This window comes from Macrobrachium rosenbergii, chromosome 16 (assembly GCF_040412425.1).
Source record: "Macrobrachium rosenbergii isolate ZJJX-2024 chromosome 16, ASM4041242v1, whole genome shotgun sequence".
NCBI classification, from domain to species: Eukaryota; Metazoa; Arthropoda; class Malacostraca; order Decapoda; family Palaemonidae; genus Macrobrachium; species Macrobrachium rosenbergii.
In genome coordinates, this window is record NC_089756.1 from 30150518 (window position 1) to 30177119 (window position 26602).

The 26602-nt window shown below is 39.7% G+C and overlaps 1 protein-coding gene across 2 annotated transcripts in view; it reads right to left on the minus strand.

The window, feature by feature from the left end:
* Kdm3 (Lysine demethylase 3) overlaps nucleotides 1–26602 on the minus strand; it is a 686187-nt gene that overhangs the window by 247924 nt on the left and 411661 nt on the right. The gene's annotated exons all lie outside the window — the stretch shown is intronic.

A 26602-nucleotide genomic window follows, 5' to 3' on the forward strand; every position in this document is an offset into this window, starting at 1 on the left:
TACTACTGATTTTGCAGATACTGCAAACGGGACGCCCTAAATATTCGTGGAAAGCATTGAGGAATCATTCTGCAACTGCAGTAACTTGTGTATTTTAGTGTCTCACGAGCCCAATAGGTGGCACATCTCAATTTCGACAATTTTGCGGATACTGCAGTTTTCCATTTGAGGGCAAAATGCTGCCGTATAAATTTCAAGCAACCAATGATGGAATCTACGAGTCACATCCACCTACGAATCTCAGATGAATACAAGAAACTAGCAGTGTTCTCAGTGAAATTACTTTCCATATAATTATAAATTTTAATTGTAATTGAATGGCTTCGTTGGTTACAGCGTATCTTTATTGTGTTTTCTTTAAGATGTGCTCCTTGTCCCTTTTTGTGTTAGTGTAAGGAATCTATGTCAACCCTTTTTTTGTTGTACTCCGTTAATTTGTAATTTTCATCTTTTGTAAATACTATATGTATTGTGTTTTGAAATAAAAGAGGAAAAAAAAAGTACTCTCACGTGATTCAGCCAAAGAGCTTAAGCATCATGTTACCCGCGTGACGACGGATCTGTTTCAGCTCTTGGAAATATATCTGACCCCGACAGATATACAGTATGAACTTAGGGCACGAGCTAAGCCTAAATTCATCTCCAGTGAAGGCTCAGTGAGGAAGTGATAAACTCATTCTAAAATGTTCCCTGACTAGAGTTCGTAGCTTCGAAGGGCATACAAGATTTGTTCACTTCTTATCAAAGCTCTCAGTAGCAATTGCATCCAAAAATCATTCAGGAATAGAAAAGCTAAGAGTTCATAGTGTTACCAGCGAATTTTACATCATTATATATATATATATATATATATATATATATATATATATGTGTGTGTGTGTGTGTGTGTGTGTATATATATATATATATATATATATATATATATATATATATATATATATATATATATATATATATATATATATATATATATATATATATATATATATATATATATATATATATATATATATGAACAAAGTTACAGCCACGACGGAAAAACTGAAACACTGGCGATGCTAAATACTTTCGTCTTATTACCAAGACATGGTCACAGCAGCCTAATTAAACATATATATATATATATATATATATATATATATATATATATATATATATATATATATATATATATATATATATATATATATATATATATGTATATATATATACTGTATATTTATATATATATAATATTTATAGTTGAGTGTATGTACAGTATACAGTACCTACAGCGAATTACTAACTCCTAAAGTGTAAATACATTAAACCAAAATATTTTTACCAAAATATTTTTACCAAATTCCATGTAGATCGAAAGGAAAATTGATCATTGTCGCTCTTCTAATAATGTTTTGAAGAAAAATAAAATCAGAGAAAGAAACAAACAATAATGTTTCCTGGTAGAAACTGGACTTACATCACCAGATGGTAATCGCATTTACACAACTGGTTGAAATCTAGATCGTAAAAAAAAATATATAACTTTCCACTTGAAGAATAATGAAAACTGTCACTCTAGAGTCGCTGCAGTGTTTATGGAGTTATCAGGTCTCTGGTGGCGAGAGATAAAAGTTATTGAAGCTTAAAAAATGATTTGACCACAAAAAAAAAACTAAAACACCAGAGAGAGATACAAGTTATTGAAGCACTGAATATTATTTGAGCAAAAAAAACCTAGAACAGTCAGATGACGTGATCAAACCATTCCGGTTTGTTTACAGAAGCATACAAAGTCAGCCGTATTATTTATTTGATCACACCTTTTGCCACAAGACTGATGTCACTAATATCTGATTTTACAGCAGGGATATGAATGGGATGATACTTAGGATTTTCAAGTACCGACCCGCAATGCCTTAAATGGAGAAAAAGTCGAATGGTCAATTTGAAAACTTCTGTTCAAAAAGGATTCACGAGTCAATATGTTTGTCATTTAAAAACATATTTAGATGCATAGTAAAAAATTGTAATGTAGTGAATATACTTTAATCACTAATTTTATTTACGCAATAAAAATATATTACGATGTATATACGGTATTACAAGTGGTAAGAATTTTGAAAGTGTATATTTTCTTAATTAAAAAAACAGGCAGCCCACTTACTTCACACGCCAAGCAGAGCAAAAACTCCAATAGCAATATATCGATGGCCGCGTAACATTTATGACCCCCGCCCCCCAGCCCCCGTCTTACTACTACTTTACCATAAATCACGATGATGAAACTTCGGAAAACTTCCATAACTTGAATCAAAGTCATTATTTCTCTCTTAGTGACTTGGGCGACCTTCACGCAAGAACGATTCGTTCGTGTGACCTTTAAAGGAACTCTAATCAAGGTCCAGTTCACCATGGACGTTAACGTTACCGGGGAAGGGGGGGGGGAGGGGGGGACAGGAGAGACAGAGTGTTTCCAATGCGTTGCTTATTCGGCAGTCTACTATGAACGGAGTCCCGCAGTCTCACGAAACCAAATGCTTCTTTCTCAAGTCTAGTCACATGCTTGCTTCGCGCGTTCTCTTTGACGATCGTTCTTGTCGACAGGCAGTGTTCGCTGCTTGTGAACTGGCGTAGAAAGCTGTCAAATAAATAGAGATCACATACTTCCCCGCACACACACACACACACATACATACACACACACATATATTATATATATGTATATATTTATACATACATAATATACTTTATATACAGTATATATATATACATATATATATATATATATAGAGAGAGAGAGAGAGAGAGAGAGAGAGAGAGAGAGAGAGAGAGAGAGAGAGAGAGAGAGAGAGAGAGAGAGAAATAAAATAATCAACACACAACCACTTGTGGAACAGAAATAAATTTCTAGTCAGAAATAATATATATATATATATATATATATATATATATATATATATATATATATATATATATATATATGACTGCCACAAAGTTTACAGTTATCCCCATTTCTGAAATCCAGACCTCAAATTTTACAAAACAGGTTATCACTGCACTTTGCGCGCTGTTCTAGAGGAAACGTAAAATAGAAAATAAAATTTGATTTGAAAAGTACGCAACGAAAAAAATGTCAAGGAGTGTAAGGGAAAGATAACGGCTCTTTCTTTCTGCCAAAAGAACAGACACAAAACAAACTGCACATATTCCCGCAACCCTTCGTACATGTCAATTCCGGAATACACTGATTTTTCTCATGACATACAATATAAAATTTAGGCTAAAGGCCAAGCGCTGGGACCTATGAGGGAAACTGACAGTATGAAAGTTTGACAGTTGTAACAGGAAAAAAACCTCGCAGTTACACAATGAAACGGGTGTTAGGGGGGGGGGGGGGTGGAAAGTCAGATGGGAGAAAGAAAATATGAACGGAGGTACAGTAAAAGGAATCAAGGAGGTTGCCAAGACCACTGAGTATGCATCACGTGAGGTGCACTGACGGCATTACCCCCTGGCCCCCCAGGGGGGGCATCTTCCTTATGGAGCCAACTGTGTTCCTTTCCTAAGAGATCAGAGAGAGAAGGATTCTCCCTAAATACAATTTGAAAGATTAAAGTATAACATTCTTCAGATCGTACAGAGAGAGAGAGAGAGAGAGAGAGAGAGAGAGAGAGAGAGAGAGAGAGAGAGAGAGAGAGAGAGAGAGAGAGAATCAGCAAATTTCTGTTTATGGTGATTTCGTAATGCATTGCTACAACATCCTGGAATTATCTGGCCAGGAACCAGCCAGGTTGCTATGGCAACCACCCACTTCTTCTGAACCACTCAGAACACACACTGACGCCTACCTGACAGTTCAGCACAGAAGAAAGTCCCGATTCCGTCTCACAGAACGCAAATTCATCCGCTTTAATACTCTGGTAATGTATTCAAGATGGATGAAACGGAGGCCAGAAACTAAAACATCAGTACCAGAAATTAAGGACGAGCTAAAAAGGCTTCCTTGGTCCTTGAAATTAAGGACGAGCTAAAAAGGCTTCCTTGGTCCTTGTGCATGAGGTTCAGCCTCGGATACTTACCACGTATGCATCCGTTTTTCAATTATAGATTCGGAAAGTTTCCTTGAAGCCCGCGCTGCATGGACTGCTTTAAAAAGGGTGAGGGCAGTAACAGAGAGAGAGAGAGAGAGAGAGAGAGAGAGAGAGAGAGAGAGAGAGAGAGAGAGAGAGAGAGAGAGAGAGAGAGAGTTACTGGCGTCGAACCTGCACAGCAGAGCGGTGTGTAGGTCGACGCCCTTCACAGACCACCACCACCTACTAGCGATCCGAGCCCTACCCTACCTAATAATAATAATAATAATAATAATACCAGGAACTTAAAAGACAACTACAGTTCACAGTTACGTAGCTTTCTACTGTTAAATACGGTGGGACATCACAGAGATGATCCCAAACCATATTTTATTGACGTTCTGCAAACAAGCCTTCCCCTTATTCACACACAGCTGAATGGCAGCGGACTCTGAAGAAAATAAAATTAGCGTTTTTAGAAGCTTGATTTTCAAAATTTTTGTTCATTTAAGAGTCCCAATAACACTGATTCAAAACTATAAAAGGTCTGGCCATAAGTTAATGAAAAAATGGGCCCTCGACACTGAAAACTACGTCAAGGCCACTGATGTTCAATTCAATGATTCGGCCGCAAAATGGGCATCAACGACCGGAAAAGAGTTTAGAGGCCGCAAACCTCCGCCATGGCTAAGTAATAAACCACCTCTCACGTTGCCCCTTCCCCTCCGCCAACCCAACTGAACGTTTCTCCACCAGATTCAGAATGTTACCAAAATTGTTGTTGCCAGTCCTAAGGCCCACTCTCGGCAAGATTTCCGCAGAAATCCAGATCAGGGACACTAACAACCAAACGAAGCTGAGGCCCAATCTTGGTAAGATTTCCACAGAAATCCAGATCGGGAACACAAACAATCAAACCAAGCTAAAACTGTCACCGCCTTGTCAAAAAAAAAAAAAAAAAGTAATGCCATTGTAACTGACTTTTTGCTCCATCACCAAGTAAAAGTTCTTTCAGGCAAACTTTGCCTTCGCCAAAGGTCATCGCTTCAGACTTCTTCAATAAATGACATAAATTAGAAAAGGGTTTTTGTGCCATTATGTCCAGGCATGCAATCTCTACTTGACGTAGTTCTCGATTACTTGAAAAGAAAAAAATCCTAAACATTACACATTATTTAAAATAAAACCGGCTACGATTTCCCTACCATTGGAATTGGAATATAGAATTTAGGCCAAAGGCCTAGCGCTGGGACCTATGAGGTCATTCAGCGCTGATACGGAAATTGACGGTACAAAGGTTTGAAAGGTTTAACAGGAGGAAAACCTGAAACAATTGTTAGGAGAGGGTGGGTAGCAAGACTGAAGAAAGAGCATATGAATGGAGTTACAGTAAAAGGAATGACAAGGGTTCCTGCTAAGGGCCGAAGAGACTCTGCAAAGAACCAGTGGAATTAGCAAAACTTTTCCTTTAAGACCTAAAACCGTCACTCGGGAAGCGTTGGACCATTTCTACAGGCTCTAGATAATGCAAGACCAAAATTGCCTAACAACAGTATTTCTACCACTGCTATGAAAATAGGACCCTGGCCTTGTCAAGAGAGAGAGAGAGAGAGAGAGAGAGAGAGAGAGAGAGAGAGAGAGAGAGAGTTAACTTTCTCTTTCTTTCACTCTTAAGTCTGGCTGTAAATTCGTTGAGTTCTTGTATTTCAGGAATTTCCGCGAGAGGACGGCGAAAGAATTTTACGACGATTTTTGCTTAAAGGTGAAGGCTTCTTTTTCAGCTTAAAATATTCACATTCTTGACATCTCTTGTTATCTCGTTCATTAAAAGTTTGCTTCCTCTTTTCTTTCTTTCTTCCTTTCAAGAACCAAAAGTGTCTTCTAAAACTTCACGACTGAAAACAAAATTAAAATATTAAGCTTTCCAACCCCTGATTATAAAAAAAAAAAAAATCTATCAGGATCAACGAGAGAATTCCATATTCACCAGTTCTGAAACTGAGCGCTCACCCTGACTGACCTCATCTATCTACTAACAAACACGAACATCAACACTGGAACGACCAGGAGGAGGAATACCGCCTTGCGCCACGCAAGTCATTCCATTTCTCACTCTTGCAGAAACTCAACACCAATCCAAGACTGGAACCGGTTCTAGCAAGCTCTAGATATTATTAGGCTGGCCACTACAGATACTGCCTGCGTAAATTCACAAGACCTCAGTTAAGTTTCGCAGCAACCAGTACAAATGACGACGCTATTTAGCCTGAATACGTCAGTGGGACGATTATTTTCATTTTCCTTCCTCCTTCCCTGTCAAGTCCCAAAAGAAAGAGCTGATGTAATATTGGAGAAATGTCGCATAATGTGGCCTAGTCGCTGTTCTGGATTTATCTAACCTCCGTGTGCGAGTGCATTGTATTTAGGAGAAGGCGAGCAACCAGAGCGGTAGCTTTTTGCATGCTGGAGTTTGACAGCCGTGTGCGATACTGTTTTGCCTTCGCTAATTTTGTTGCCAAGAGAGGAATGTAGTCTCTGACGAATTTTCTTTGCACAGTTTTATATCGTGGCCAGGTTTATTGTTTAATTTGGATATTTCTTCTTTTTCTGACTTGAAGGTTACTTCTCTTGTTTTTCTGACTTACGGGTTACTTCTCTTGTTTTTCTGCCTTAAAGGTTACTGCTCTTGTTTTTCTGCCTTAAAGGTTACTGCTCTTGTTTTTCTGCCTTAAAGGTTACTTCTCTTCTTTTACTTGCTTTTCTGCCTTAAAGGTTACTGCTCTTGTTTTTCTGACTTACAGGTTACTTCTCTTGTTTTTCTGACTTAGAGGTTACTTCTCTTGTTTTTCTGACTTGCAGATTACCTCTCTTGTTTTTCTGACTTACAGGTTACTTCTCTTGTTTTTCTGACTTACAGGTTACTTCTCTTGTTTTTCTGACTTGCAGATTACTTCTCTTGTTTTTCTGACTTACAGGTTACTTCTCTTGTTTTTCTGACTTGCAGATTGCTTCTATTGTTTCTCTGACTTAAAGATCACTTCTCTTCAAACACTTAAAAAGTACTGGACTTTCAATTAGGCCTACTGGAATCAACGTCCACGCAAAACAAAACCTGCCGTTTTAATACCAAATTAGGAAAAAGCTGCAGCTTCCAATAACTGAAGAATCACTTCGCAAAAAGACACGCGCCGTTCGTCTTTTGTCTGCTGAGTTAAGGAAAACACTCCTCCTCTGCAGAAAACCTCCACAATACAGGCTGCTTCCTATAATACCAACCAACCAACCCCAAACAAAAAACACAGGCACCGTCAGCAGTGCGCCACTCTATTTTATTTTGCATGCACTCTAGCCATTCGTCGTCAAGGCTTCCCGTTTCCACACTTCTTCTACTGAACAGGATTTACGGATATATAGCCTATATATACATATATACATACACAAACAATATAAATATGTATATTATATATACACATATGGAGAATCTACTGGTCACTTTTTACCAGAGACGTATGTAATTGTAATAGCCTTAACTACAAAGCCTTCAGATCCAAGTGCAAGAAATATGAAGAAATTGTGATGTCCGGCAGCGGGAAACGAACCTGGGCCCCCCAATATATATATATATATATATATATATACGTGTATATATATGTATATTATATATTTATATATATAAATATATACATCCAGATTTCGAGAGAAAAAAGAAAGCCTGCACTTAACAACACTGAATGGGGTAGGATTTGACATTCAACGTATGACCAAAGGGAAGAAAACCAGTCAAGAGAAAAGAGAGAGAGAGAGAGAGAGAGAGAGAGAGAGAGAGAGAGAGAAAAGAGAGAGAGAGAGAGAGGCGCACAGAATAAAATGTAAATAAGAGAGATCCAAAAGGCTTCACGTGACCCAGTTAATAATGGCTTGACGAAGGTCTCGCATGCCAAAGTAATCACTCGGAAACGACGTCAGGGAAAACAAGACGAACTCGATCAAGACACGTAATGGCGAAGCTGCCTCAAAAATGAATCTCCAGACACGCTATCATCATGTACATAAACGTAGAATGAGGCTGCATGTTGTTACGCCGAAGCTTTTCCTATTAAGCACTCAAGGAAAACTACTTTCATTGACACAGCATAAAACAAGAGACAGTCGAGGATCCCGTCAAAACCTGAAACTCGACTGCAAACATTTCCTTCTTTTAAAATTACGGAAAGTTATATACATTTGCACCCAACATTCCGGACGAGACAGACCCTCTCCCCCCCAGCCCCCTTTGAAGGGCGCTCCTCTCCCTTTCCCCTTTCTGATTTTCAATCCACCTCCTCTTTTATTTCAAAAGGATACAATGCAGGTTATATCTTCTAATATGAAGTTTCGAAAACAGGATCGTTTATGGAATAGAATATGGAACTTAGACCAACGGCCAAGCGCTGGGACCTATGAGGTCATTCAGCGCTGAAACGGAAATTGACAGCAAGAAGGCTTGAAGGGTGTAACAGGAGGAAAACCTCAAGTGTTAGAGAGGGTGGACAGTCCTATTAAACGAAACAATATGAACAGAGTTACAGTAAAAGGAATGAAAGGGGTTGTAGCTAGGGGTCGAAGGGACACTGCAAAGAACCTTAAGTAATGCCTACAGTGCACCGCACAAGTAATGCCTACAGTGCACCGCACGAAGTGCACTGACGGCACTATCTCCCTGCGGATAGAATCTTTTATAGAAGCAAGACTACTTTACCACTAACATCAACACTAATGATGACACTGTACACTGCATAAACATACAATGTATTTCAATACTTTTACGCTAAGAAACCGAGCAGAAACAACAATAAATCTGAAATCGGAATATACAATTTTCCAATTTAGACCCCAGGCCAAGCGCTGGGACCTACGAGGTCATTCAGCGCTGAGAGGAAAATCGAGACTAAAAAAGGGCTACAAAGGTGTAACAGGAGGAAAACCTCAAAGCAGTTGCACTACGAAACGACTGTTAGAAGAAGCTGGAAAGTGAGATAAAATGAGTATGCCTTAGTTTTACCAGACCACTGAGCTGATTAACAGCTCTCCTAGGGCTGGCCCGAAGGATAAGACTTATTTAACGTGGCTAAGAACCAACTGGTTACTTAGCAACGGGACCCACAGCTTATTGTTTAATCTGAACCACATCATAGCGAGAAATTAATTTCTATCACCAGAAATAAACACCTCTGACTCTTCATCACCCCGCCGGAGACTCGAACTCGGGCCTAGCGAGTGCCAGTCCACTGGAAAGTGGTATGGAAGAAAGCATATGAAAGGAAGAAAAAAGCTCAACGAAGGGCCATCGATTTCTCATTCATCTCTACTGCGTGACCACAGGCTATGAAATCTTCAATTCTTCTTAAACGCAGAACACAAGGAAGAAGAAGAAGAAAACAAAAATGACTTGAAAACATCAGCCCAACGACCCTACGCTGCGGAATACATGAAAAAAGTGGCCCAATTATCTCATTTGTCTCTCAAGGCCTGTGCTGCTGTGTTTGAAGCACAAATAACTAGGAATCTCCCACAACTGTCATCTTTTTCTTTTTAAGACCTCCTAAGACCCATTACTATCTTGTTTGTATATATATATATATATATATATATATATATATATATATATATATTATATATATATATATATATATATATATATATATATATATATATATATCTCTCCTCTATATAGATTATTGTAAATATACACGCTAAAAATGCCAATGTTAAACCGAACAGTAGGATAAAATTATATTTATTAATTATTGTTAATTCTTGGTAAATTTAAGTCAATTCTGATAAAATTCTGCTGGTAATACTGTTTAAACTGTGAAATATTGTATATTTTCTCTAATAAAAGATAAAAAAATAGTACTGGAAGAACGAAAGTAAATTTGGTGGCTCTACACAGAACTCACATCAATAGAGATTAAAATATACAGCACTTGACACACACCTGTATTTTCATTCACAGATGAATCTACTTAAAACAATCTGCATGTGATATAAAAATTCATCATTAGCAAAGTGTTACACACTTACAAATCAGCCAACATGTTGGGAATGCTCTGACATCGCATTTTGGTGCAGAACCCGGATTCGACAAGCATATGTACAGCAGAAGCAGTGTCAACTTACAACTCTCTTGACAGCAGAGTGGCCACAGTCAACTGCTCATTGTTGCTTCTCAATCAAAGAGTTTGGCTCGGATTATGGCCGAAGTATGTTTGTGGCTTAATATTTGTGAATATGTATAAATGGGGACACGCTTGTTAACTGACAATATATATATATATATATATATATATATATATATATATATATATATATATATAAATATATATATATATATATATATATATATATATATATATATATATATATATATATATATATATATATATATATCACATCAGGACCGAACCCAGGTCTTTCAAATGAAAGACCAGAGCGCTGCCAACCAGGCCACTCAAGTCATATAAGTTGGAACCTGAGTACAACTGTACCCAAGGAATTACCTGGGCAGGTCGGTATGCAGTTGTACTCTGGTTCCAACTTCTTATACGACTTGTTAAAAAAAAGTTAAGTGTATCTTAGTTTAACCAGACCACTGAGCTGATTAACAGCTCTCCTAGGGCTGGCCCGAAGGATTAGATTTATTTTACGTGGCTAAGAACCAATTGGTTACCTAGCAACGGGACCTACAGCTTATTGTTCAATCCGAACCACATTATAGCGAGAAATGAATTTCTATCACCAAAAATAAATTCCTCTTATTCTTCATTGGCTGGTGTGGCCTGGTTAGCAGAGCTCTGGTCTTTCATTTGAAAGACCTGGGTTCGATCCTGATGTGAGGCAGAAATTTATTTCTGTTCCACACGTAATAGGGGGTTGATATTTCTTATGTATATATATATATATATATATATATATATATATATATATATATATATATATAGATATACTGTATATGTGTGTATGAATCACTTTTATTTCCGATTGTCAAATACCTCTTCTCTTTCGACTTGATTTGTGGATGCGTCAGCCACCTACAGGGATAAACGCGAACCCGTTGGACCCGCGAATAAATCCCGCCCGAGACACTACCTGATGGGCGTCGCGCCCTTTTTTATTATCCGGTCCATCCACTGCAACGCATTTTTTCAAGCCTATCTTCGACAGAAGAACACCTTCCACTCTCTCTTCTTCGACATCACCATAACCATATCCTTCCAACCTCTTTTCTTCTTCATCACCATTACCATATCCTTCCATCCTCTTTTCTTCATCATCACCATAACCATATCCTTCCATCCTCTTTTCATGATCATCACCATTACCATATCCTTCCACCCTCTTTTCTTCATCATCACCATTACCATATCCTTCCATCCTCTTTCTTGATCATCACCATTTACATATCTTCCATCCTCTTTTCTTGATCATCACCATAACCATATCCTTCCACCCTCTTTTCTTGATCATCACCATAACCATATCCTTCCACCCTCTTTTCTTCATCATCACCATAACCATATCCTTCCACCCTCTTTTCTTCATCATCACCATAACCATATCCTTCCACCCTCTTTTCTTCATCATCACCATTACCATATCCTTCCATCCTCTTTTCTTGATCATCACCATTACCATATCCTTCCATCCTCTTTTCTTGATCATCACCATAACCATATCCTTCCACACTCTTTTCTTGATCATCACCATAACCATATCCTTCCACCCTCTTTTCTTGATCATCACCATAACCATATCCTTCCACCCTCTTTTCTTGATCATCACCATAGCCATATCCTTCACCCTCTTTTCTTCATCATCTACCATTACCCATATCTACCCTCTTTCTTGATCATCACCATTACCATATCCTTCCGCCCTCTTTTCTTCATATCACCATTACCATATCATTCATCCCTTTTCTTCATCATCACCATAACCATATCCTTCACCCTCTTTTTCTTCATCATCACCATTACATATCCTTCCATCCTCTTTTTCTTCCTCTCATCACCATTACCATATCCTTCCATCCTCTTTTCTTCATCATCACCATTACCATATCCTTCCATCCTCTTTTCTTCATCATCACCATTACCATATCCTTCCATCCTCTTTTCTTCATCATCACCATTACCATATCCTTCCATCCTCTTTTCTTGATCATCACCATTACCATATCCTTCCATCCTCTTTTCTTGATCATCACCATAACCATATCCTTCCACTCTCTTTTCTTCATCATCACCATTACCATATCCTTCCATCCTCTTTTCTTCATCATCACCATTACCATATCCTTCCATCCTCTTTTCTTCATCATCACCATTACCATATCCTTCCACACTCTTTTCTTCATCATCACCATTACCATATCCTTCCATCCTCTTTTCTTCATCATCACCATTACCATATCCTTCCATCCTCTTTTCTTGATCATCACCATTACCATATCCTTCCAAACTTTTCTTCATCATCACCATTACCATATCCTTCCATCCTCTTTTCTTCATCATCACCATTACCATATCCTTCCATCCTCTTTTCTTCATCATCACCATTACCATATCCTTCCATCCTCTTTTCTTCATCATCACCATTACCATATCCTTCCAACCTCTTTTCTTCATCATCACCATAACCATATCCTTTCACCCTCTTTTCTTCATCATCACCATAACCATATCCTTCCACTCTTTTCTTCATCATCACCATAACCATATCCTTCCACTCTCTTTTCTTCATCATCACCATAACCATATCCTTCCATCCTCTTTTCTTCATCATCACCATAACCATATCCTTCCACTCTCTTTTCTTCATCATCACCATAACCATATCCTTCCACCCTCTTTTCTTCATCATCACCATAACCATATCCTTCCACACTCTTTTCTTCGACATCACCATAACCATATCCTTCCACACTCTTTTCTTCGACATCACCATAACCATATCCTTCCACACTCTTTTCTTCGACATCACCATAACCATATCCTTCCACACTCTTTTCTTCATCACCATATCCTTCCATCCTCTTTTCTTGATCATCACCATAACCATATCCTTCCACCCTCTTTTCTTGATCATCACCATAACCACATCCTTCCACTCTCTTTTCTTGATCATCACCATAACCATATCCTTTCACCCTCTTTTCTTCATCATCACCATAACCATATCCTTCCACCCTCTTTTCTTGATCATCACAATAACCATATCCTTCCCCCCTCTTTTCTTGATCATCACCATAACCATATCCTTCCACCCTCTTTTCTTCATCATCACCATAACCATATCCTTCCACCCTCTTTCCTTGATCATCACCATAACCATATCCTTCCACCCTCTTTTCTTCATCATCACCATAACCATATCCTTCCACACTCTTTTCTTGATCATCACCATAACCATATCCTTCCACCCTCTTTTCTTGATCATCACCATAACCATATCCTTCCACCCTCTTTTCTTCATCATCACCATAACCATATCCTTCCACCCTCTTTTCTTGATCATCACCATAACCATATTCTTCCACCCTCTTTTCTTGATCATCACCATAACCATATCCTTCCACCCTCTTTTCTTCATCATCACCATAACCATATCCTTCCACCCTCTTTTCTTCATCATCACCATAACCATATCCTTCCACCCTCTTTTCTTCATCATCACCATAACCATATCCTTCCACACTCTTTTCTTCATCATCACCAAAACCATATCCTTCCACTATTTTCTTCGACATCACCATAACCAAATCCTTCCACCCTCTTTTCTTCATCATCACCATTATCATATTATTCCACCCTCTTTTCTTGAGCTTCACCATAACCATATTCCTTCCACCATCTTTTCTTGATCATCACCATTACAATATCATTCCACCCTCTTTTCTTGAGCATCACCATAACCATATTCCTTCCACCCTCTTTTCTTGATCATCACCATTACCATATTTCTGAAGCCGAGTAGACAACGAACACTTCTGCCGATTCATTCCAAACATAATTATGACTTCCCGTTCAGGCATTCCAGATAGAAAACTACAGGCAACTCTAATAACCATGACATATGCGTTAAGAACATATGAATCTGTAACTCGTCAAGAACAGGTTCCTAATGCACCTAACATTTTCTGTACCTCAATCCAGATTGCTAATGCGGGGGTATTTTCACAGTAATGTGGCACTCTAAACAAAGGGCTATCACACCATTTTCGAATTTGGGACTGGCTTGACCCAGCATATATCAACCACGCCGGTAATTTAATTTCAGGAACACTACATCTGGTTTAAACCTTGATTTCCCAAAGGAGAAAGACTACGAGTAGCATGATTAATTCAACGTCTACACTGAATTACTAAATGTTCTGGTGAATACTGCAGAGAAGTATTTTCTACGCAGCAAAGGCACCGTAGTGGACACTTGGAGACACTATTCTTCTGCTTGTGCTTTCATATCTGGTCAATCTCCCTCATAATACTACTGGCAACGCTAATGCCCTCTTTACATTAAAAGCAGACAACTGACAACCTCGGTAGAGGTTTCGCCATCAAGACAGGTTCAGTACACATGTACGTTAAGAACCAGAGTCCCCGCAGTGGGGTAGTGCCGTCAGTGCACCTCATGCGGTGCACTGTAGGCATTAGTACTTAAGGTTCTTTGCAGCGTTCCTGAGGCCCCTAGCTGCAATCCCTTTCGTTCCTTTTACTGTACCTCCTTTCCACCCTCTCCTAACAACTGATTCATAGTGCAACTGCTTTGAGGTTTTCCTCCTGTTACACCTTTCAAACCTTTTACTCTCAATCTCCGTTTGTGCGCTGAATGACTTCATTGGTCCCAGTGCTTGGCCTCTGGCCCAAATTCTGTATTCAATTCAAGAACTAGAGTACATCAAGCAAGGAGGGCAGCTTGAATTTAGGTCCCACTTGCTGGGAAAGCAAGAAATGATTTAACGCTTGATTTCGGAGAGGTTACAGCTGAACACAGGTTATGAAAGATTTGTTAAAACCCCTTCATCACAACTCTGGCGTTACAGAGAATTCAAATTCATTTATCAATGTGTTCCATTTTAGCTTCCACGACACAAAGAACCTAGAGATTTAAAAAGGCTAAGAACTTTTATCCTAAAGAGAGAAATGACTGATACAGGGAGTCTGTACTCACTTTCAGAGCTTCTAATATTAATGAACTTGTGTGGTGGCCCCAAGTTCGATCTTACCCAATTAAGTTCGAGTCCCTTAAAAAGACCAGTGTTGTAAACTGACTTCCCAGAGCCGATAATTCTAAATAACTCTCTACTGACGCAAGTTCTATAAAAGAACAGATAGACTTGTTCACTAACTTGACCAAGTCTGTTTCAAGCGGACCGCGTGTATGGATCGCCTCTCCTCTCGCTAGTCCTAGCCGTCAGCTTTGCGATGTGACTTAAGAACATTTGTAAATGTGAAAAATATTGTAAAAGAGATTATGATTTATTAATCACTAACACAAGTTGGTCAGATTGGGTACATGTGCTAATTTTATGGATTTGATAATCGCCTCTCATAGGCGAGTTTCCTTCCCATATTCTTGTGCATTCGTGCTCGGTGACCTTCCAGGACAACTGATGCAGCTTACAGAATTTTCTTACCTAATAAACAATGCCTTGAATGTGCTTTGTAGTCAGTAGGGGCAAGGCTTCAGTGATGAATCATCAATCTACAAACCCAGGAGCTCCTCTGAATTTCAACCTGGGTCTAAAGGAACGCCAGTCTGTTAATTTTAATTTCTACCACGTAAATGATGTCTCCAGTCTCCTTTAATGAGAAATACAGCTATATTATCTTCTAAACACACCTGTCAGATTATTGGAATGTTGTTTTGATACGGTGTCTCGCATGCATTAACGTACCAGTGTCTGACCAAAGAAACAGTCCTGCTCTCTGATGCTTGTGTACCGGACTCAACATAAATAGCCACACAAAGTTTTACCTAATGGTGGAAATGTACTTTCCTTGCATTAGAAGGACTGTACATACTGTATATTTGACAGTGATTGCTACCTAAAATAGATTAAACAGTTGAGAGATCAGACACCAATCTGCTTCAGTTGCTCCCATTCACAGGGTTGCACTGTCAGACTTTCCCCCTGAGTGTGTTCTAGGTTAATGAGGCCCAGAAGACACTGGAAAGTACAGCCTAATTTGTGGTGAGGTCATTTAGGTGACCATCAATAACACAGAGAACGGAAAGAATGACACGGAAAGTTAGAGTATGATGTCTGATAAAGGTCTGAAAGGGTATTCTGCTTTTGTTGTTCTGTGGGGTATGGACACAACCTTCAAAAACTGGTTTCGTGTGCAATTATCTATGCAGCACGGTGATATGAAAACGACTGGATTTTAGCATTCTTGTACGGTCTTCCGTGACGTGAATTGCTTAACCTCATTTGGAGGTTTGTACAGATGGAATATTCTAACAGAGCTTCTAGTAACCCTCGATGCTAGAGAATTCTGGAAGTTGGACTCACGCTAGCTAAGTTTCAGCCTCATCCCTTCCTCCGGAGCTCTCAGCTTCAATGGGAATCCTGAATGACTATTTTCAATGTTCATCTTATCTTTTATTTTGACCTTTTACATTCCCATAAGTGTGGAATGTTGCGCGCACTGAATGACTCCTACAACTTGAATGATTCCTACAACTTAAAATTCGTTGTACTGATTTGCCTATGGTCAAGGAGAGAGAGAGAGAGAGAGAGAGAGAGAGAGAGAAAGAGAGAGAGAGACTTCGAGGAGACAAGGTTCTACTGTACTTAGGTTGTGGAATTTTACAGATTTGGTCTCGACAGCCTCCAGCAACCGAAGCTTCATGGTTTCGTGGTATTTTTCCACATGCTGGTGCGACGACTGACACAGCATGTGGCGGTTGCTGCAGACTGGTTTGAAAAAACTCGGTTCAGTGGCTTCCACCATGCAGCAAAAGCTAATCAGCAGTTGATGCAATACGCCATGTCAGTGAAGTTCACACACAATAATAATAATAATAACACATAATAATAATAATAATAATAATAATAATAATATGTGAGAATATCATTGGAAAGCAAATCCACATTACGTATGTACATATATTGAAAGATAAATCAGTATAGATTTATCTTTAAATATATGTACATACATATACATAACTGTGGGTCTGCTTCTCCATTTTATGACTCATGCTACTATGAGTATTTTAATAATAATAATAATAATAATAATAATAATAATAATAATAATAATAATAATAATAATACGTAAAATAAAATTCATTATTATACAGTAAATATATTACTGTGTAAAATGCACAGTAATATATTTACTATAAGTGTTGATTGTTATTACACATTTTTTTCACGAGTCTGTAAACTTCCTAGCAATAATAATAATAATAATAATAATAATAATAATAATAATAATAATAATAATAATAATAATATCTGGGGTGTAAAGTTAACCGCCCTTCAGGTGCGAAAAAAATCCTGTCATTAAAGACGCACTAACGGGAATTTTCAGCCAGAACATTTTGTTTTTCCCGTGACACCTCTCCCGCATTCGTTTTCACTTCTGACCGAGCTCTACTCTACGCTTCAAAGTGACTTCTGGCAGGGAAACTGCCTTGCACGTGAAATTTTACGTTAACGTCCACATTGCAAACACAAATCTTCTCTTTTAAACAGTGTCAACAATCCTAAACAATAAACAACGTACAACAAACACGGTATACCAATGAAAATCACTATTGGCTCGGATTAAAGCAAGTCTGTGCTAAAATGAGCCTTTGTTTCACGAGCACCTTGCATGCGATTAAAATACCGACCGTGGAAGTACAACTGCCAAATAGTACCAGCAGCTGTTTCGTTTCTCTTTCACTCTTTTACGACTTGACCTTGGATCCCTGGTTGCCATAAAAGGTAAAACCATACCTTTGCGAACAAAAAAATATAACCATAATTTTTCTTCACGCTTCCGTCAATAAGATATGAACTGCCTCTTGACTACGATTCAACATACCGGTCACCTTAGATGGGAAAGACTGATAGGCAGAGAGCACTTGCTTAAACCTTCGATTTTATTAGCCTATACCCGATCCTGTCCTAGATAAGAAAAAAAAAATGTTTGCCCTGTCTCTGAGTGCTGAGAGAACTCTGGTGATGCTTTATATTTTTTTCTGAATTCGCTTGAGTCTACCATTACAAATAAAATCTAAGTGATTTTTTCTGAATTCGCTTGAGTCTACCGTTACCAATAAAATCTAAGCGATTCAAATTCAAAAGCAACACAATTCAATATCTCTTAAAAATGTTTACAAATAAACTCTTGGTGATTCAAATTCAAAAGCAACACAATTAAATATCTCTTTAAAATTCTTAATCATATCTCTCAGTACAGCTGTATACATATTCTCGTACATAGTAACATTATTAATTAATGCAATTTCATCTTTTCCCAACGTTTCGCAGCTTCTACATAATAAAAACATCTTAAAGACAGTCTACAAGTTACAACAACTAACGAAGCATTTGAGTTCGACTTGTATTCATGTCACAACAACAGCAGAAGAGACTTCCTGTGACTTGGCTTCTTCGTCACTGAGGCTACGCTAGACCGAGGTTTGTACCTTATCACTACTTAGCTCTTATCAGCACTCGTTGTCGTCGCTTTTGTTAGCATCACTGGAGATATCATGCAGCCTACACCACATTCAAACGAAAGTTATCAATTTCCTCTCTAGCCTCGTGCAAATATTTTCTCTACGCAGTGAACGAAAAAGTACTCGGGGAAGGCACTGCATACCTCTAGCAAAGCCGCCAGTTCCTATGAGGGCAGGTTTTCACCAAGAATGCGCCGTTATCGTCCGGATCTACAGTTAATTCTACAAGCTAAGAGAATGAAAAGCCCACTGGCTAGGGTTGTGGACTAAAATCGTGAAGATCCATTAGACGGTTAAAACCTACGGTTTGAACAACTCCAAGATCCACCGGTAACTAAATAAAATCACCAGCTCTTCATCAGCCTTTCGCCTAACACTGACACATACAGACACAAGAGAACGCATGACCTCCCACTTTTAGGGGGGAATTATTATGATAAAACAGTGAAAAATTAAAACCACTACCCATTTATAGCTCCAGTAAGGCAATACGAACAAAAAACCAAGAGGGGAGAGAAAAACAGATGAGTACGTCTAGCGGAAATGTCATTCACAGTGTTATCAGGAAATGCTACAGATAACACGCAAATGCGCAAAGCAAGGACCTCTAACTACAGGCTGGTTTTGATCAACAGCCAATCCCGCCCACTCATCAGAAAGCAAGCAAGGCGAGAGAGGGGGGAGCCACATCAGCAGGAAAACTGTTTCGCAGAGGTAAACACACTGACAGGAGGAGACACTGCAATGACGTCAGCATTTGTTTCTCGCCTGCCATTCCTTTTCGTGTGGCACGTTCAGCAAGACCAAAAATACCCAAGTCATTCCTGCTTCAGAAAAACGCATTTCCTTCAGCATGCAGCGATGCGAGGTTCCTTTCTTGCATGGGAGGTGAGTTCTTAGGAATCTGCAAAAACACAGACCTTGTGGAGAAAGGGTTTAGGATACCAAAAAATAAAAAAGCAAAGAAAAGCGTGATAATCAGTGGTACTTCACAAACCAATTCACACACACACACATATGTATGTATGTATGTTTGTATGTGAGATAGAATTCATATCTTATTTTGTAGAAGTGAGCAGGGAAACATTACCGGTGAGCTTTTACTATGCAAATACGAAGAACTCATGAATACTTGTATTCCTCTGAACCCCAAGGGATCGCTTTAGAAGACCAAGTGCACACATACATCTAAGAGAGAGAGAGAGAGAGAGAGAGAGAGAGAGAGAGAGATACTGAGTAAACTTTACAATCAATATCCCATTAAAAACGCATCACCTTGCCTTACAAAACTTTCGGACAGCTTTGAAACTCGGTCTTTAAGTTTAAAAACGAAAGAAAATAGACACCCCAATTAACCCCATTTGATCTAAATCTTATTAAAAAAAAAAGGAGGCCCAGAAAAAAAAACGCGCATCAAACAAACAATGAGAGTGCTGTTTTAGAAGTGAGTAAAGAGAGATGGGAGGGAAGATTGGGAGAGGGAGGGAGATGGGTGATGGTTGTGTGTGTTGCTATATTTAATCCATAGCGCGATGCTGGTTGCCTGGCGCTAGCACACCCTAGGTCACTTAAATCTTCTCTCTTGGAGGGTTAACTCGCGGAGCCTAGGTTGTATGGGGACAGGGGAGGGGAAGAGAGAGAGAGAGAGAGAGAGAGAGAGAGAGAAGAGAGGAAGAGAAGAGAGAGGTGCGCGCATGCTCGATGGTATCCCTACAGTCACACCCTCACCCATCCATCCCGACAGAAACAGCGCCCATTTTCAAGCTAATTCCGCGGGTTTTTCTTTCTTTCCCATCGACCCCACTTCCTCCTCCGGTCTGTAGCAGCCTATCTAAACCCCCTATGGCCAGTACTAAGAAGGACAAAGCTAGGACGCTGCGCCCTACAGATTTTAGTGCGAAGGGGAGAGTCCGAAGAGGAATCATCCCTCGTGGAAGCTCACCTAAGTGGGAAGAGCAGTGGCCGATTGGCAACGGGGAAGATGATGATGATGATGATGATGATGATGATGATGATGACCTCCGCTTGTTGTGATGTGGTGTGGCGATGCTGCTGCGTTGTTGCAATGCCACAGGCAAGCCCAGCTAACAGCAGAATCTTTCTCCTCGCAGGTTCCGTCTAAACAGCGTTGTTCTATGCTTATCACAAAGAATCTGCGCAACCCGGACTTCTTTCATTAACAAACGCACACACACCTCAGCAGAAATTTCTTTTCCTCGATTTTCTTTTTCAACTTTCTCTACACAAAACAATAACACTGCGGTTTATTACAACGTATTATCACTAATGAAGGTTACTTATACTGTTATTCCTTCATACGTAATTATGTAGGCGTTGAAAACGCAACTATGGACATTGATATATAAGACTAGATTATGATATACGAGAACGAGCTATGTAGATAAAAACACTTTATTTGACATTGATGTATATGCAAATATATAGGAACACTACACTGATCAATACGGACACCTTATATATAAATAACTATTATCTTTTCTCATTAAACGAACTGCCACTTGAGACGTCAACACTTCGGATGGCGATCTTTTTTTTTCTTAATTGTTTTGGCCACCTTTCCTTATCCTGTATATTTACTTTTTCTACAAAATGCCAGTGTTTTCCTTTCTTTCAGGTACGAGGGAGTTAATTATCCACATGTATCAGCTGTGGCAATGGTTCTCATAGGGCTTTTGGCCACTGTTTACGTCAATCTTCTCGACCGCTTTGGATGCTGTCAAGCCCTGGCGACGTTTAAAGGGACGGCAACCATGATGTAATCAAGCAACCCACTTCAAGCTTGGGGGAATGCCTGACACAGCCGATGCTGTTCTCTGACGCCGAAACCTTAACAAAATAAAGAAAAAAAAAAACAACAACCGCTACAAAGTGTATCAATGGAGCACGTTATGAATTTCTGAGATGAAAAAGGGATTTGAAGCGTGGCTTTTCGACGACGGAGTTAGCCATGAGACACACATCGTCCGCCTCCGGCCAGAGAGACTGAACAGTGACGTCCGCCTTCGCTCCGCTTCGCTTGCACACCTCCCACTTCCTCATGCTCACTACGGGGCATCCCCGCCATCCCCCGCCATAATCCCTCCCACCCGGACTCCAAACTCCATTTACCCGATCCACCACAACAATAACATCTTACTTTTATCATTCATAAATATTCTTTGCCCTCCAAGGCCACCACTGCCCGGAAAGGGCAGAAAAGAATTTATATCGTGGATGGTAATATAGTCGAGGAAGTTGTTGCGGTGGCCCTAGCCAGCGCGTGACCGGCAAATTTAATCAGAGCTGAGTCGGGAATAGGGTTGTGCTGGCAAAATGTAAAATGAAATATTACTTGTCAATTACTCCCTGCCGGGAATATACAATAACATTACCTTCCCTTCATGAATATCACACAGGCGGTGGTGCAGCGGCTGCTCTCACTAGTACTAACATTATGTCGTTTGACAAGGTAAAAGTCACTGGAACAAACACGAAGCGAAAGCGTATATTCTCTACAAAGACCCACAATACACAATTTTATATATACACCGAAATTGGGGTGCCAAAAAAAAAAGTGAACGCCTTTTAATTCTCCCTATCTCTCATACTATGCAAATGAGACCATAGCCCTACACGAGAGGATTGCATTTATTATGCAAATGTTATTACGCGGCCTGCATTTCATTTACCAAATGACTGAGCCAACATAATTTTCACATTAACATTTCAAAAATTAAAGCTGAACCAATTAGGGAACTTGAAGGGAGAGTCATTATTTATTTCGGCGTTCTTCCTTTGCGTTTTTTTTTTTTTTAGTCGCAACTTTAAAGTTTCTGAGAAAAAGGAGGCGTCAGGGTGCTTACTGCGTATTGTATACACTATACATAGCTGTCCGTATTCACGTGTTGCGCATGCGCGTACATAAACATACTCCAACACTGCCACACGAAATATATTTATAAATATATATATACGAATACATGTATTTTTGACACATAGACGCATAACAATTTTATATTTTAACAAATATTAAGCCAGGAATGTCATTTAATATTGGATTCACTATACCTTGGGAATAACTTCTATTATTTCTACTGAAAACATCTTCCCTCAGTCTCGACACACAAATCATACTCACTCATTCAGTCTCACTCCGGTGGCTCTCGGGTCTCTTGGTGACCCATGGCCGCTTGCACCAGGCCTCTCTCTCCACGTTCCCCTGTTGAGAGCTGCATCTCTTCAGTTATTCTCAGCGTCCTCCTCCACTCCCAATTCTCTTAGATCTCTGAGCACATTAAATCTCACCATCTCATTCTCGGTCTTCTCCCTTCTACTCTAAACACAGTTCCTCGTTGGACGAGTCGGTAGAGTTCTCGGCTAGCACCCTGCTAGGCCCGAGTTCGATTCTCCGACCGGCCAATGAAGAAATAGAGGAATTTATTTCTGGTGATAGAAATTCATTTCTCGGTATAATGTGGGTCGGATTCCACAATAAGCTGTATGTCCCGTTGCTAGGTATCTGAAATTCTCTACCTGTTTCGAACATAGGTCTCTTCTGTTCTTGTGTAAAGTAACCTAACGCCCACCCCCCCACCCCAACCCGCCTCTTAGCATGCTGGACACCCTTTCCTCTGTCTTATCCACCTTTACCTTTATGCCACCCCGTTCAAGATTCCTGCCCCGGGTTTTACCCTTCTTTCTAGAGTTCCTGTCGCAATCACGAGATCATCTACATATAACAATTCCCAAAGTTTTTCATTGCTAATCCTTTCACACAGTACATCCATTCCAGTATGGAAATGGGCTATGTGTCGAGCCTTGAGTAAATCAGCTTCAACTCTAAACATTTCTGCTTTGCCACAGGCTGTAATTACTGTTCTTTTTTTACATCACCTGACCAACTTAACCAATTTTGTCGCCACTATCCTCTTCCTCAACCGGCCCCCAAAACCGCTAGTACCTTGGCATTCCAAAAACATGTCTTCTCTAGGTCCACAAATGCCCAGTAAGACTTCTGATTGCTTTCCGCCTTCCTTCTTTCCTGTAACTCTTATTACAAAGGCAACATGAACTATAACAATCCCTCCTCTAATGGCTGGAAGGTGAAAAGTGCAAGGTGTCTCAGAACGACATAAGAGAAGAGGAAAGCGAAACTAAGAAGACAGTGGGTCTAACTACTTGAAGAGCGACAAAAGAACCGGATAAGTTAGGAACAAAGGATGGCGAAAAGGACACTTAGAAAATATCAAACTCAAGGAAATAGGAAAAACATAATCTGGATCTGGGCCAGTCGGGTGTCATCAAAGACAGACTGGTAAAAAATGCGCCGGAGTTTCTTGGGCGCGATCGAGTTTCCTGTACAGCCGCTACAGCGTATAATCAAGGCCACCGAAAATAGATCTTTCTTTCGGTGGTCTCAGTATAATGCTGTACGAGCCCCAACCATAGATCTTTAACCACGGACCGGTGGTAGCCTACTCTATATATCGTTGCCAAGCACGATTATGGCTAACACAACCTTGAATAGAATAAAAACTACTGAGGCTAGAGGGCTGCAATTTGGTATGTTTGATGATTTAAAGGATGGATGATCAACATGCCAATTGCAGCCCTCTGTCAACAATCAATATTTGAGAGCGTTTACAGAAAACTAAAATGAAAGACGAGGAGGGGTGAGGAGGGTAGAGGATACGGAAGGAAAGACGGCTTTGAGTAATGTGAAGAACCACAGAGCACCAGGTCCACCAGAGGAGCAAAACGAAATGTTGAAGGTACTTGGTACCTTCCAGGATACTGGGCTCATCATCATGGACGATCTGGAAGGAGGAAATCACGTCAGATGACTGGGAAGAAAGCCTGATGGTAAATATGTGAAAACAGAAGGGGAAATACAGTACTTCGAGATGTGGTATTTACATTTGCTGAAGCTTTTAGACAGAATACTTGATAAGGCATTATGAGCAGTCGTGAATTTCGGCGAACATGGGACAATCTTGGACGCTGGTATGTGCAGTTTTCTGAACTGTCTGAATGTCCCACTTTCCTTTCCTTCTGGTGTACCCAAAGTAGTTCTTTCTTTTTTTCTTTCTCTCAATTTGTTTTTTGGGGGGAGGGGTGAGTGGGAGGAGGAAATTCCGCCCATCTGTCTGACAAGAACAGAAGCGCAACTGAAGTTCAAGGAGCATAATTATGGCGGGTATATCATTCACCTGACGAAGATCTTCAATGCGTCACCTCTCCAGCTTCTTCTTCTTTTAACGTGCTTTTTCCATTTGTATGGGGTAAGCACGATGCCTTCTTTTGAAGGACTTTGATTGGCTAGGGTAGACCGTAGTCTCGATCAGCTGCCCTACCTGTCATCCCCTTGGACCCGGTAGCGTATGTACATGTATTGTATGAGTCACCGGCGCCACTCTCCCAGCAGCGAGAAGTTGTTGCGCCCAGTTAGGTCGACAGTCGAGACATTGCAGTGTCTGTTATGTTTTTAGGAGATGCTGGGTGGCTTTGTTTGTGTATGTGTGTTAGTCTGCCACCCACATTTACTTTTAAGCAAACCTATCCGTTGATTACATACATACTCCCGGAGCGTCATTTATAAATCCTAGATTTTTTTCACTGCTAATTCTATCACTTTTGCGATTAAGGCTGTAATGTGTTGACAGAATTGTCTACTGAAATACATAATAAACAGCTCAATCTTACTTCGCCTAATCACACTGGATTTCCCCTCACTCTTATTTTGGCTGAGAATCAGTTAAAAATGACGCAGACTGCCCTAGATACCATATTTCTTCTCGATGACTCTACGGTGTGAAGTGAACTGAATATACAATTTAGGCCAAAGGCCGAGCGCTGGGACCTATAAGGTCATTCAGGAGGAAAATCTCACAGCAGTTGCACTATCAATCAATTGTTAGGAAGGTGGAAAGTAAGACGGAAGAAAGAACATGAAAAGGAGGTAGAGTAAAAGGAACGAAAGGGGTTGCAGCTAGGGGCCATGGAAGGGACGCTGCAAAGAACCATAAGTAGTGCCTACAGTGCACTGCAAGAGGTGCACTGTAGGCACTACCCACCTACGGGGTCTACGGTGTACTGTTACTCATTATGGTTATTTTAGAGACAAATTATTTCAGAGACAAAACTCGAACACAAACAAACCAAGACACAAGGGAAATTATGATGGCAATGGAGAAGACCTCGTGATTCGAGAAAAAATTTTATCAAAACTGCCCACCCCAATTTTGATTTGTGACTATGTTGCTGGGATTGGGTTAGCCCACAAAGCAGGAATAAAAGAAAACGATAGTATTAGACGGTTTATAAAATCAAGGATAATAAAAAAATAGATATTTACTACTAAAATCTAATTTGGGTAACTACAGAAAAATATTAACATGAAATACATAGATTATTTGTAAAATGTACATGATGAAATATTTGTCAACCCGAATGGTGCGATAAAATTAGAATTGTTTTTGGTAAAGTTACGTTAACTTTGATTAAACTCTGATTGTAATACTATTAAAAATGAAAAAAATATTGTATATTTTCTCTAATAAAAGACAAAAAGAAATTCGCGTGTTCGAAGGCAATAAATAACTTTTACTATCGTACTGAACAGTCCTGGAACGCCTTCCCGGCGTTGGGTGACGTCAAGGCCAAAGGCGATTTGGCCGAATGCAGACAGCTATGCGCAGATGCAACCTGCCATGTGTCTAAATACATTACTAACGATTTTCCTCATTCCACGACCGCGTGTTGACTTGAAGCCTACGCCGCTGCATTCCGTAACGACTGCATGGTATGCCTTCATATCTATCAAAATGCAAAAATCA